At 42.7% G+C, this 15,884-nt stretch overlaps 1 non-coding gene across 1 annotated transcript; it reads right to left on the reverse strand.

Annotated features, from left to right (window-relative positions):
• Nucleotides 1-149: 149 nt before the first annotated feature.
• TRNAV-UAC (transfer RNA valine (anticodon UAC)) lies at nt 150-222 on the reverse strand. Its single transcript has one exon. It is a non-coding gene; the product is annotated as a tRNA-Val (tRNA).
• Nucleotides 223-15,884: the final 15,662 nt, after the last annotated feature.

Genomic DNA, 15,884 nt, shown 5'->3' on the forward strand with positions numbered 1-15,884 from the left:
GTTGTCCTCTGATATATAAATGATGGTTAGTGAATCATGTTTGGACCTTTAATGACTGGTCAGACCAGGCTATGGCATTAAAAAAAAAAAGTTCATAGGTTATTACAACCAGTGCTGATTAAAAAAAAAAAAAAAAACCTATACATACATGGTTTCACTGGGGATCGAACCCAGGACCTTCTGCGTGTAAAGCAGACGTGATAACCACTACACTATGAAACCAGCTGTGATGATGTCAGTGCTAGTGCGATGATGTCATCACACCATTTTACATTTAGCCTCATACTGGAATAGAGAATGATTTTGCTCAGTTACTGTCATGTGACAATTTTTGTGCTTCACACACCTCCCATACTACACAAAAGGTCAGGTGACGCCACTCTTTCTTTACAGCTTCCGGTGTCACCTCTGGTGGCTACCACCACCAGTCTGCACACTGTTAGTGATCAAACTGCAAATCTATTGTGAACTGAGCAAGAGACAAAGATAGATCTAATATTGAATCAAGAAATGTTGGATGCTTTTAAAGACTGTTTAGTGTGGGAATAATGTCTCAATCTTAACATTGGCTGAATAGAACTGTACATTTCTGGTTGCTAAAAAAATAAATAAATGATATATATATATATATATATATATATATATATATATATATATATATATATATATATATATATGTGTGTATGTATATATACACACACACACACACACACTAGGGTTACCACCTGTTCGGGATTCACCCGGACAGTTTGGGTTTGGAATCATGCGTCCGGGTTTCAGACTGTCTGAGACCCGGACACATTATTCAGACCAGACTAGGTCTCCCCCCCTTTCTCTCTCCTGCCTCTAAGTGAGTACGCTAAGGTAAATCAGAGTTCTCAGAGCACTCATTACATCAGAGCTCCCCCTTACATCAGAGTCCTTATTTACACAACGGAGCATCCCTTATATTAGAGTTCCCAGAGTTCTCCCTTACATCAGAGTCTCCCATTACAGCGACAGAGAACTCTGTGAGCTCAAATGTAAAAAAGGAGACTCTGTGGAATCTGATGTAAAGGGAAACTCTGTGGAATCTGATGTAAAGGGAGAACTCTGTGGACTCTGATGTAACGGGGGACTCTTGTGATTAACTTCATATTATTTAATAACAATATCTATGCATACTATGAAAAATAAAATTGCTCTGCGATGCTGAAGTGTTCGGGTTTGACTTGAAGAAAAGGTAGCAACCATAACACACACTTTATTGTCAAAATAATTATTATTATCATAAATCATTGGGACACCTGCCTTTTCACATGCATGAACCTTAATCTTTAATGGCATCCCAGTCTTAGTCTGTAGGGCTCAATATTGAGTTGGACCACCCTTTGTCGCTATAACAGCTTCAACTCTTTCGGGAAGTCTATCCACAAGGTTTATAGGTATGTTTGACCATTCTTCCAGAAGTGCATTTGTGAGGTCAGGCACAGATGTGGACGAGAAGGCTTGGCCTGCAGTCTTCGTTCTAATTCATCCCTAAGGTGTTCTATTGGGTTGAGGTCAGGATGCTGTGCAGGTCAGTCAAGTTCCTACACCCGAAACTCACTTATCCATGTCTTTATGGACCTTGATTTGTGCACTTGAACGAAGTCCTGTTGAAACATCCTCAAGCTGTTCCCACAAAGTTGGGAGTATGAAATTGTCCAAAATGTCTATGTATGCTGACGCTTTAAGAGTTCCCTTCACTGGAACTAAGGGGACAAGCCCAACCCTTTAAAAAACAACCCCACACTATAATCCCCCCCCCCCCCTCCACCAAATGATTTGGACAGTGCAAAAAGCAAGGTCCATAAAGACATGGGTGAGCAAGTTTGGGGTGGAAGAACTTGACTGGCCTCAACCCAAAAGAACACTTTTGGGATGACCTAGAGCAGAGACTGCGAGCCGGGCCTTCTCATCCAACATCAGTGCCTGACCTCACAAATGCCCTTCTGGAAGAATGGTCAAACATTCCCATAGACACACTCCTAAACCTTGTGGACGGCCTTCCCAGAAGAGTTGAAGCTGTTATAGCTGCAAATTGTGGGCCAACTCAGTATTGAACCCCACAGACTAAGACTGGGATTCCATTAAAGTTTATGTGTGTTAAAAGGCAGGCTTCTCGATACTTATGACAATGTAGTGCATATATATCAAAACATTTTTGAGGCTTTTATTTGTTCGTTTTTTTTCCTGCAGATGAGCTTTTACATAGAATTCTATAATTCCTTCAAGAACAGCGAATTATGTATTTGTTGAGCCACTGACGTGTACAAAGTCAGAGCAGAGCTTTGTTCCCAGGACTAACCACTCCAAATGAGATATTGAAAGGAAATAAATTGACAATATTTCAGCATAAGGCTGTGTTCTGTTAAAGACATAAAGTGAAGAGGCCCGATCATGTAACAGTCCCAGCAGGAGACATATTATACATTCATCAGCATCACGGGGACATCTGTTGTGAGAGGCTCCACATCCAGACGGCCCGGGGCTTCTCATTTGGGAGCCATAAGATCAACTCAGGTTATTGCTTGTGATTATTTTAATATGCGCATTGAGAAACATATGCCGTGTAGCAGACAGGGACACTTTAAGACATAAGTGGGCCCAAGGCAAAGATAATTCAAGTGGGCCCCTGCCACCTTCGTCAAATAAAATGTATTCTTTACATTTTAAACAAAGAGTGACTTGTGAGGGTACCAAGTATATTAGAATGCTTATAGAAGATGCGGTTGAAGTGTATGTAAAGCTATTTGTATCGTTTCGGATAATACAGGAACTAGTTAAGATCCTTGTCAGGTTTTTTTTCTTTTGCTGTTCAGAAGATCTCCCTTCACTTTCTGTCCCAGAATCACTTCAGAAGAATAGGAAAGATCTCCCCAAAGCTATGGGATATCCGATCCTATATGTCAATAGAATAGGTTTTTCCAAATTGGAACAGCCATTCTCAACTGGGGCTCTAGGGAACCCTAAGGTTCCTCCTGAGGTTGCTAGGGGGGTTCCTTAAGCTGTGCCTGGTGGACCTTCCATTTGATGGTGCCTGCATGGTGCCAGGGTCAACACCACATGGCAGAGTCAGTGGTATGAGAACAATTAGCATTTTGGTTATCTGTAAGGGTGGTATTCTGGTCACCACTGTAAGGGGGCATTCTTCCCACTGACCAACAATGGAAGCGCCATTTTTCCCACTGATTCTGGATGCATTGGTTTTAGGAGAAGTTCTTCAAGACCTGACAATTATTTAAAGCAGCCATTTTCAACCAGGGTTCCGTGGAATCCTGGGGTTCCTCCATCCAGAGGTTGCTAGGGGTTCCTTGAGCTGTGGCTGATGAGCCACCTTTTTGATGGTGCCAACAGAGTTCAAGGTTCAGCATCACTTAGCAAAGCCAGCAGCATGACACCAAATATGTTTTTAGCTGTCTTTAACCACTTACAGACCGGACCATTTTGCTGGTCAAAGACCAGACCACTTTTTGCAATTCGGCACTGCGTCACTTTAACTGACAATTGCGCGGTCGTGCGACGTGGCTCCCAAACAAAATTGACGTCCTTTTTTTCTCACAAATAGAGCTTTCTTTTGGTGGTATTTGATCATCCCTGCGGTTTTTATTTTTTGCGCTATAAACAAAAATAGAGCGACAATTTTCAGAATAAAAACGCATTAATTTTTACTTTTTGTTATAATAAATATCCCCCAAAAATATATAAAAAAACATTTTTTTCCCTCAGTTTAGGCCGATACGTATTCTTCCACATATTTTTGGTAAAAAAAAAAATCGCAATAAGCGATTATTGATTGGTTTGCGCAAAAATTATAGAATTTACAAAATAGGAATAGTTTTATGGCATTTTTAATAATTTTTTATTATTTTATTTTTTTTACTAGTAATGGCGGGCGATCAGCGATTTTTATTGTCACTGCGACATTATGGCGGACACATTCCTGTGTAAATGACACTGGCAGTAAAGGGGTTAACCAGTGGGTGGCAGTGTAGGGGTTAAGTGTTCCTAGGGGTGTGTTACTAACTGTGGGGGGTTGGGCTTTCATTTAGTGAACACTGATCTCTGCTTCAATCACATGGAGCAGAGATCAGCGTCACTAGTTGCTAGGCAGAATGGAGAAATGCTGTTTACAACAACATTTCTCCATTCAGCCGTCCCGTGAGACAATCGCGGGTATGCCCGCGCTGATTGTGTCCATGGGACCCGCGACCGGACTCACGGGGGTCCCGACCGGGAGGGCGGCATTGAAGATTGGACGTACCTGTACGCCAATATGCCTGCCCGTGCCATTCTGCCGACGTAAATCGGCGTGCGCTGGTCGGGAACCGGTTAAGGGTGGCATTCTGAGCACAATTTTAAAGGGGAATATTCTTCCTATTGGCCACCAGTATAAGGGGAATTGTTCTATTGACCCCTGATGAATTGGTTTTAGTAAGGGTTCCTCGAGACTTGAAAATTATTTTTGGGGTTCCTCTAGGGTTAAAAGGTTGAGAAAGCCTGATTTAAAGGGTTCCTGTAGGATAAAAACATTAAGAAAGGCTGTGTAAGAAGAAGTGACCTCTATGACAACAGCAAATTAAGGATTTCTCATCATCTTCTGTCATGGTGACAATGGTCACAAGGATAAATAGAGAGGAAGAGACTCCCCAGAGCAGACGGCAATAAAAACGGATGTCTTAAGACCTTACTAACCTATCCAAATCAAAAAAAGGTTTGGCCTTACATTCACTTTTAGCTTGGCTGACAAGTGTCACAATGGTGGATAAGGCCCCATGCACACTGGGTGTTTAGCCCAGTTGCATGGGGCTCTAGCATTTAGCTGTGGACATAGGGCACAGGTGCCCTGTCTAACCCCACTGCTGGCAGGTTGTCAAACTTTATGAGGCTGTAAGGCTCTGGCGTTTCGGTGCGGGCGGAGGACACAGGTGCTCTGTCCAGCCCTGCTGCTGGTAGCTTGTAAAACTCTATGAGAGGCAGACAGCTGCTGCAGCAGTACGTACGTTTTAGCATAGTATTCACCGAGGGGCAAATGCAAGAAGTCTCCATTCTGGGCATTTGTCCCTTGGGGCATACTGACCAAAATGTAAGTTGCACTGATTGCACTGTTCAGCCACAGCAGCTGTCACCCTCTCAAAGTTTGACATGCTGCTGGCACTGGCAGCAGGGCTGCATCCTACTGTGTGCCCCTGGTACACTTGTGCCCTCTGTCCACACCTTAATGCTGGAGCTCCTTGCACCAGGGTTGAATGCCTAGTTGGCATAAGGCCGAAGTACATAGACCACCCAGCCTATAATATTGCCATTCTTGGTTTGATTTTTATTCCTCACGTAACCTATATGTTCTTACTGTTTTGTAATGAACATCTAGCTCTCATGCCAGTATAAGGTCACGTGAGCATTCTAAACAGAGAAGCTCAGTGTGCTGGTAACAAGTTTAAACTCTACTTTGTGCCTGGTGTCTGAACTAAAGATTCTTGTTATTTGTAACCTTTAGGACGTGCATTGTGTGCCTGCTACCCCAGGGCAGGATCACCCACAAAACAGCATGGTCAGGAGCCTTGGGCTCAGTGGATGTTGAGGAAGTCCAACTACATTCCTCCTTCTCCTGCTATAACCCAGGAGTATAGTGCAATGAAGCTGTGCACCTCCCTGTCACTTCACATAGCCCCTGTACACACGGTCGGAGATTTCCACAACCAAATCCGTCGGATTTTGCCCGTCGGATTTTGTCCGTCGGATCTTGTCCGAAACTGTTGCATACACACGGTCGGACCAAGTTGGCGAAAAATCCGATCTTTCAGAACGTGATGATGTAATTTCGTTACGATGGGACTACATTCAGGCTAGTAGCCAATAGCTTTGATGTAGGAATTTGATCGGAGCATGCGTGGCACTTGGTCCGATCAAAATTCTCTACACATGATCGGAGTATGTCCGACCGGCCCAGTTGGTCGGGAAATATTTCCAACATGTTGGAAAATTGGGTCCGACGGATATTCCAACGGAATCAATCTGATGCATACCACACACAGTCAGATTATCCGACGACACGGTCCGATAGGACACATTCCGACAGATTCTCCGACCGTGTGTACAAGGGCTTAGAAGGATGCACTTGTTGGTGCTTGGTGTTTGATGGGACCTTGGCAAGTGCAAATAATTCAAATGGAAGGGCTTTTCTATGTCCATTGCAATCCTTATCAATGTCATTCAAAGGTGTTGGTGATACAAAGCTGCTACATTGCCTAGCAGTGGTGATTATAGGCATGGTCAAAATTTAGGTTTGGCCAAACAAGGATTTTAGCTGTCATTTCTCGGCTAAAGAGCTGCAGTCCAGAAATTCCCTGCCCCACAGCTGCACTTGCACATTGGGGCCACATAGGCATATTAGAATATCTACCCACAACTCATTTGCCCATTACAGAAAAATGCTTTCTGGGTTCAGTCCAAACTCAAGCTCATCCCTATTGCCTGGGAACCTATCCTCCATCCCTGTGCTACCCTGGTTAAAACCTAAAGCCCCATACACACTATCAGAATTTCTGCTGATTTGTTACTGCAGATTTACTAAAACTATATAATATGAGGTCAAACCTTAGCAGTTTAAATTTTATGCAATCAGACAGGTCCTTGCACTACATGGTTTTGGTAAACTTGAAGGAAAAAATCAGCAGAAAAACTGATGGTGTGTATGGGGCTTAAGTTGAGGCTCTGGTGGTTTCTGATGTTCCTCTGTCTGAACTTATGCCTCGTACAAATGAGTGGATTTTCCGTCTGAAAAAATTTGGATGGTTTTTCTGACGGAATTCCGCTCAAGCTTGGCTTGCATACACATGGTCACACAAAAGTTCTCTGAACTTTCAACCGTCAAGAATGCAGTGACGTACAACACTACGACGAGCCGAGAAAATTAAGTTTAATGCTTCCGAGCATGCGTCAAATTGTTTCTGAGCATGCGTAGGAATTTTCCGTGTTGGAATTTCTGATCGGAACTTTTTCCGACCGAAAAATAGAGAACCTGCTCTCAATCGTTTGCTGGCTGGAATTCTGCCAGAAAAAGTCAGATGGAGCATACACACGATCGGAATTTCTGACCAAAAGCTCACATTGGACTTTTGCTGGCGGAATTTCTGATCGTGTGTATGGGGCATAACTGCCTGCTCTGACGCCTGCCTGCTCACAGACTATACTTTTTTTGCTTGACTTTGCTTGTCAATGGGGCAAACCTCTGTTTCTCTTCTTCACTGAAACGTCTTTGAGAGGTTAGATCATTCAAGTTTCCTGGAGCATTGAGTAGAGAGAACTTTCTGACCTTAGCATAGTTACAGCAGTGCTGGATATCACTCCCAGTTCACAAATTGGGGTGAACAGAGTCATCTTGGCAAACCTAATTAAACATTTTGATTTTATCAAAATAAACCTACATTTTGGCAATGCATGTGGCTTAGCCAAAATTTGATGAAAAACCTAATGTGACCAGACTTTGACAGACTAGGTCCGATGGTTTTCCCGACGGACTTTCTGAACGAAACGGAAGTCAGCTGGAGGCCACACGCGATCAAATTGTCTGACGGATTACGGTCCGCCGGACCAAGTCTGCCGGAATGTCCGATCGTGTGTACGCGGCATAATAGGACTGTTTTCTAACAGCAATGACATGGTAATAATAAAAAATGGTGCACTAATTCAAGAAGCTAAGCAGCAAAAATAAACAAATATGCAACAATGATTATCCCTTATATCAAAAGAAAGAAAAATAAATAAATTCAGTAATATGCGATAATATGCAATAATATTGTGAAGCAGTAATAAAGTGCACTAATTCAAGAAGCTGTACAGCAAAAATAAAAACATATGCATGAATGACTATCCCTAATATTATTATTTTTTTTTTAAAAATGCAGTAATATGCGATAATATGGGACAATATGTGAAACAGTGATAAAGTGCTTGGATCAAAGGCAGATATTCATCTGATTTTACATAAAAAAAAAAAAAATAATTCCCAGATAATAAAGTGGATGTGCATCAAAAAGTGATGAGATGTGAAGATCAAGTGCTCCAAAAACTGCTCTTTAAAGTTGTGAATAGGGATGGCCGAACGGTTCGCCCGGCGATCGGTTCGCGGCGAATTTCGGCTGTTCTCGGTCCGCCCGATCGGAGGACTATTGCCGCTGTTCGCCCGGCAGACTTTCGTGTTTTTACTGTGTAAAAGAACTTTGACCTATGATGACACATCCATCATGTGGTACAGGACAGCCAAATTGAGACATTACAGCACATAGACACTTGGACATTCCCCCTAACTTATAAATAGACCCGTTCTGGCGGCCATTTTACATTCTTTCTTCTGTCACTATAGGGAGAGGTTGCTGTGTGGAGCAGGGAGAGACTGCAGTGACCCAAATCGCTAGCTATTAGGTCCACAAAAGTTCTTTTAAGGACTGGTATGGTATAGGTGTTAGGTGTAGTTCAGGATATAGGTTTGAGGCACTGCTATTCAAGTCATTGTTGCTGCAGATTGTCTTTTGTCAGGGCTGAGAGAGGGACAGGACGCTGTGTGCAGCAGGGACAGTCAGTTTAATCATTAGCTGTTACTATTAGGTCCACAAAAGTCTTTTTCAGGACTGGTATGGTAAAGTAGTACAGGATATAGTTTTGAGTGCTATTCAAGTTCTTGTTGCAGGAGCCTGTGTTTTGTCAGTTTAAATAGGGACGGGCAGGAAGCTGTGTGTGGCAGTGAGGGACAGTCAGTTAAATCAGTAGCTGTTACTATTAGGTCCACAAAGGTTCTTTTCAGGACTGGTATGGTGATAGGCTTGTACACGTATAATATTCTTTCTTCCAAATATAGAAAGAATATTATACTTGACTGCTGCCCTTCTGCTGCAGTAGTCCTTTATGAGTATAGGGACTGAGGTACAGTCTGCTAATCATTCACAACCTACTAGTTCCACAAAGGTCCTTATAAGGACTGGTAAGGTATAGCGTACTACAGTATATAGGGTTGAGTGAGGTACAGTCTGCTATTCCTTAAGGACTGGTATAGGTCCACAATATATAGGGTTGAGGTGCACTACTGCTGACTGCTGCCCTATTCTGCAGCAGTCCTTTATCAGTATAGGGACTGAGGTACAGTCTGCTATTCACAACCTACTAGTTGCACAAAGGTCCTTATAATGACTGGTAAGGTATAGTGTACTACAGTACATAGGGTTGAGTGAGGTACAGTCTGCTATTCCTTAAGGACTGGTATAGGTCCACAATATATAGGGTTGAGGTGCACTACTGCTGACTGCTGCCCTATTCTTCAGCAGTCCTTTATCAGTATAGGGACTGAGGTACAGTCTGCTATTCACAACCTACTAGTTGCACAAAGGTCCTTATAAGAACTGGTAAGGTATAGTGTACTACAGTACATAGGGTTGAGTGAGGTACAGTCTGCTATTCCTTAAGGACTGGCATAGGACCACAATATATAGGGTTGAGGTGCACTACTGCTGACTGCTGCCCTATACTGCAGCAGTTCTTTATGAGTATAGGGACTGAGGTACAGTCTGCTAATCATTCACAACCTACTAGTTGCACAAAGGTCCTTATAAGGACTGGTAAGGTATAGCGTACTACAGTATATAGGGTTGAGTGAGGTACAGTCTGCTAATCCTTAAGGACTGGTATAGGTCCACAATATATAGGCTTGACCTCTGGCCAGAGCTTGCCCAATTTGCAATCGAACTGTTGGCTTGCCCCTCGTCCAGTGTCCTCTCCGAAAGGACGTTCAGCGCAGCAGGGGGGATCGTGACCGATAAGCGTACTCGCCTAGCTCACGACAGTGTTAACTACCTCACATTTCTAAAAATGAATGAGGCATGGATCTCGGAGGAATTCAACACATGTGACCAGTAGACCATGTATATGTCTATAAACATTTTTTTTAATCGAGCACACAGACCTTCTTTCTTCATTTGGCTCACTTCCTTGTCCAAAAAAAGCACACCGTACTATATGCCCGTACCCTCCAGTTTGAAGAGGTTGAGCGGTGTCATATTTTTGGGGCCCAGCAGCAAGTTGCTGGTATCAGTGCTGCTGTTAGTGCTCTCTATCTCGGTGCAGGTGTCAGATCACTCTATCACGGTGCAGGTGTCAGTGCTCTTTATCACGGTGCTGGTGATCATCTCCTGCACCCTCTTCTTTGCCTACCCTGACCTTCCCTCGCCTCCATTGTCTCAAGATTCCTGAATTTTCAGAATTTCACATATAAAAAAAGAATGCTTGTAGTTGTCGATCCCAGATTCACCTCATACATGTGTTATATCACGGTGCTGGTGTCAGATCACTCTATCACGGTGCAGGTGTCAGTGCTCTATATCACGGTGCTGGTGATCATCTCCTGCACCCTCTTCTTTGCCTACCCTCACCTTCCCTCGCCTCCATTGTCTCAAGATTACTGAATTTTCAGAATTTCACATATAAAAAAAGAATGCTTGTAGTTGTCGATCCCAGATTCACCTCATACATGTGTTATGTCACGGTGCTGGTGTCAGATCACTCTATCACGGTGCAGGTGTCAGTGCTCTGTATCACGGTGCTGGTGCTGGTGATCATCTCCTGCATCCTCTTCTTTGCCTACCCTCACCTTCCCTCGCCTCCATTGTCTCAAGATTCCTGAATTTTCAGAATTTCACATATAAAAAAAGAATGCTCGTAGTTGTCGATCCCAGATTCACCTCATACATGTGTTATGTCATTGGCCATGTAGTGGGACTATGTGTGCACAGATAGTAATTATTTTGTGGCTGCAAATATGACCTGTAGGTTTGTAAAGTTCACCATCCCTGTGCTGTGCTGACTTCCTCCTGAGGCTGTACCTCTGCTGTGCATATTATGAGGGGCTCCCACCATCCCTGTGCTATGCTCATTATGAGGGGCTCCCACCATCCCTGTGCTGACTTCCTCCTGGGGCTGCTTATTATGAGGGGCTCCCACCATCCCTGTGCTATGCACACATCCTCCTGGGGATGCTTATTATGAGGGGCTCCCACCATCCCTGTGCTGTGCTGACTTCCTCCTGGGGCTGTACCTCTGCTGTGCATATTATGAGGGGCTCCCACTATCCCTGTGCTATGCTCATTATGAGGGGCTCCCACCATCCCTGTGCTATGCTCATTATGAGGGGCTCCCACCATCCCTGTGCTGTGCTGACTTTCTCCTGGGGCTGCTTATTATGAGGGGCTCCCACCATCCCTGTGCTATGCTGACATCCTCCTGGGGCTGCTTATTATGAGGGGCTCCCACCATCCCTGTGCTGTGCTGACTTCCTCCTGGGGCTGTACCTCTGCTGTGCATATTATGAGGGGCTCCCACCATCCCTGTGCTATGCTTATTATGAGGGGCCCCCACCATCCCTGTGCTATGCTCATTATGAGGGGCTCCCACCATCCCTGTGCTGTGCTGACTTACTCCTGGGGCTGCTTATTATGAGGGGCTCCCACCATCCCTGTGCTATGCTCATTATGAGGGGCTCCCACCATCCCTGTGCTGTGCTGACTTCCTCCTGGGGCTGCTTACGGTGCAAGTGTCAGTGCTCTCTATCACGGTGCTGGTGTCAGTGCTGTATATCACAGTGCTGGTGTCAGTGCTTTATGTCACGCTGCTGATGTCAGTGCTCTCTATCACGGTGCTGGTGTCAGATCACTCTATCACGGTGCAGGTGTCATTGCTGTATGTCACGCTGCTGATGTCAGTGCTCTCTAGCACGGTGCTGGTGTCAGTGCTGTATATCACGGTGCTGGTGTCAGTGCTTTATGTCACGCTGCTGATGTCAGTGCTCTCTATCACGGTGCTGGTGTCAGATCACTATATCATGGTGCAGGTGTCATTGCTGTATGTCACGCTGCTGATGTCAGTGCTCTCTATCACGGTGCTGGTGTCAGTACTGTATATCACGGTGCTGGTGTCAGTGCTTTATGTCACGCTGCTGATGTCAGTGCTCTCTATCACGGTGCTGGTGTCAGATCACTCTATCACGGTGCAGGTGTCATTGCTGTATGTCACGCTGCTGGTGTCAGATCACTCTATCACAGTGCTGGTGTCAGATGACTCTTCTTTGCCTACCCTGACCTTCCCTCTCCTCCATTGCCTTCATGCGCTCCACAGTCCTGAATTGTCACAATTTCACATATAAAAAAAGAATGCTTGTAGTTGTCGATCCCAGATTCACCTCATACATGTGTTATGTCATTGGCCATGTGGTGGGACTATGTTTGCACAGCTAGTAATTATTTTGTGGCTGCAAATTTGACCTGTAGGTTTGCAAAGTTTGCCTCCCATTGAAGTCAATGGGGCCCGCTGTGAACGTTATGGTTTGCGAACTATCGGCCCCGTTCGCGGTTCGCGTTCGCGAAACGTCCCGTCGGAAGTTCATCCATCACTAGTTGTGAACACAATTGCTCCCACCATCCCGGCATTCAACCAGAGTGTGCCCTAGCAGCTCACCTTAAACAAAGACCACAACAGGTCTCGTGGCGCTTTGATATATATATTGTTAACGGCAGTTCACATTCCACTCTCCTCTCCTGCATGGAAATCCACAGCTAGTCTGACAAGGCTTTAACCACTTTAAGAAGTTTTTCAAACTTGCTGTTTACAAGTTAAAATCTATTTTTTTTTGCTGGAAAATTACTTAGAACTCCCAAACATTATATGTTTTTTTTCTAACTCCATAGAGAATAAAATGGCGGTCGTTGAAATACTTTCAATTTCTGTTGAAATCCATATTTGCGCAGCGGTTATACAATCGCACTTTTTTTTTAAAAAATACACTTTTTTAATTTAAAAAATAAGACAACAGTTAAAGTTAGCCCAATTTTTTTTTTTTTTTATTTTTTTTATTTTTTTATATTGTGAAAGATGATACGCCATACAAAAAAGGTTAATGGATCCTTCATAAAAAATGACCCGATTTTCACATTTCATGGTAATCATCCTTATTAATTGATTGGTTAAAGTTTAAAAATTTCAGCCCTCACACCTACCGTACACACTGCCTATGGACCACAGCAATTTTTACATTTCTGCTATGGGCCTATTGATTTGACTTAAACCTAGTCATTCCTAAGGGGGAACTCCACTTTTATGGGAAAAAAAATATTACAAAGTGTCACTGTAAATAAAAATGATGCATTTTATTCTATTAATTGATGTGTTTAAAATTACAATTTTGTTATGATTCTGGTACAAAGCAGTGCAAAGTTATTTACTAAGGAAATAACATTTTTTTTTTTCAATTTTTTGCCTTTTAAAATTTGACACAAAAAATACTTAAATTTAATACACTTTAATATACTTATATACTAAGTATATACTATATACTATCTAATATACTTTAATTAATACAAAATTTTAAATAAAGTTTAAATATTAATACAAGTAAAAAAAATCTGCAGAAAAATAATAGTTAAAGGGAGAAGCGAAAATAGTTAATTTGAGGTTATTAGGGGAAACTGAGGGTTGAGAAAGAGGTTTAACTGCTTAAGGACCGCCTCCTGCACATATACGTCGGCAGAATGGCACGGCTGGGCACAATCACGTACTGGTACGTTGCTCTTTAAGTGCCCAGCCAGAGGCGCGCTCCTAACCCGGTTCTGAGCTCCGTGACCATGGCCGCGGGACCAGCGGACCCGATCGCCACTGGTGTCCCACGATCGGGTCACAGAGCTGAAGAACGAGGAGAGGTCTGTGTAAACAAACCTCTCCCCGTGCTTCCTACTGTGGCTGTCACCGATCGTCTGTTCCCTGTTATAGGGAAAGACGAACAGTGATGTCACATACCACGCCACGACCCCCTACAATAAAATAAACCACACGCACACACTTAACAACTCCCCACCCCCTAGAGGTTAACTCCTTCACTGCCAGTGTCATTTACACAGGAATCAGTGCATTTAAATAGCACTGATTGCTGTATAAATGTCAACGGTCCCAAAAATGTGTCAAAAGTGTCCGATGTTTCCGCCATAATGTAGCAGTCAATAAAATCGCTGATCGCCACCATTACTAGTAAAAAAATATTAATAAAAATGCTATAAAACTATCCCCTATTTTGTAAACGCTATAACTTTTGTGCAAACCAATGAATAATCGCTAATTACGATTTTTTTTTACCAAAATTATGTAGAAGAATACGTATCGGCTTAAACTGAGGGAAAAAACGTTTTTTTTTAGATATTTTGGGGATATTTATTATACCAAAAAGTAAAAAATATTGAATTTTTTTCAAAATTGTCGTTCTATTTTTGTTTATAGCGCCAAAAATAAAAACCGCAGAGGTGATCAAATACCACCAAAATAAAGCTCTATTTGTGGGAAAAAAAGGACGTAAATTTTGTTTGGGAGCCACGTTGCACGACCGCGCAATTGTCAGTTAAAGCAACACAGTGCCGAATCGCAAAAAAGGGCCTGGTCCTTTGGATGCAAATTGGTCTGGGGCTTAAGTGGTTAATACTAACACATTTTCTTATTTTTTACCAGTCAAGTTACTGTAACTGACATCAGATGCAGATTGACGCCCATCCCTTTCACCTGCAGATGAACGAAACAGAGTAGATACAAATGTAGCGGCCGATTCCGGGTCACTTGATCGCTGATAGCCTCTGATTGGCTATCACAGTGATCAGTCACTGTGAGGCCCACCCCTGTGTTTGCTGTCTCTGTGAATGTACAAGAGAGATACATTCTATCATTCTCTGTCCTTGCAGAGATAAAAAAAAAAAGGGTGTGAAGAAAAAATAATAAACAATAATAATTTAAAAATAATATATATATATTTTAAATACCTAGATCAAGTTTTGATCTAGGTCGGTGCCAGGGTTAGTGTTTGGGTCAAGGTCAGGGTCAAAGGTGAAGGTTAAAGGTTAGAGACAAAGGACAGGGTCAGTATTTTTTTTTAATAGGATTTTTTTTTTTTTTGTATTAGTGTCAGTGTGTTTTAGATGATTTAAAAAAAAAAGTTATGGTAATAGCAAGAAATATACAGTTACATTTAACCACTTAAGGACCAGCCTCGTTTTGAGATTTTGTTGTTTACATGTTTAAAACAGTTTTTTAGAAAATTACTTAGAACCCCCAAATATATATTGTTTTTTTTCTAACACCCTAGAGAATAAAATGGCGGTCATTGCAATACTTTTTTTCACACCATATTTGCGCAGCGGTCTTCCAAGCGCACTTTTTTGGAAAAAATTCACTTTTTTGAATAAACAAATAAGACAGCAGTGAAATTAGTCCAATTGTTTTTATATTGTGAAAGATAATGTTACGCCGAGTAAATTGATACCCAACATGTCATGCTTAAAAATTGCGCCCGCTCGTGGAATGGCGACAAACGTTTACCCTTAAAAATCTCCATAGGCGACGTTTAAAAAATGTCTACAGGTTGCATGTTTTGCGTTACAGAGGAGGTCTAGGGATAGAATTATTGCTCTCGCTCTACTGATTGCGGTGACACATCACATGTGTGGTTTGAACACAGTTTTCATATGCGGGTGCTACTCACTGTGCGTGAGCTCGGCGGGACGGGGCGCGTTTAAAAAAAAATCACTTTTATTCCTATTACAATGAATGTAAACATCCCTTGTAATAGAAAAAAACATGGCAGGTCCTCTTAAATATGAGATCTGGGGTCAAAAAGTCCTCAGATCTCATACTTAGACAAAAATGCAATAAAAAATAAATTGCAATTTAAAAAAATTATTAAAAAAAATTCCACCCAGCAATTGTATGGAGACGGGTTGGGGCCATCTTCCCCTCACTCGTCTCCATACTGAGCCAGCAGGAGGACGCAATCGCCTCCGCCACTGCCG

Source organism: Lithobates pipiens, unplaced genomic scaffold, assembly GCF_037356315.1.
Source record: "Lithobates pipiens isolate NorthernLeopardFrog02 unplaced genomic scaffold, aLitPip1_a1.2 Scaffold_22, whole genome shotgun sequence".
NCBI lineage: Eukaryota > Metazoa > Chordata > Amphibia > Anura > Ranidae > Lithobates > Lithobates pipiens.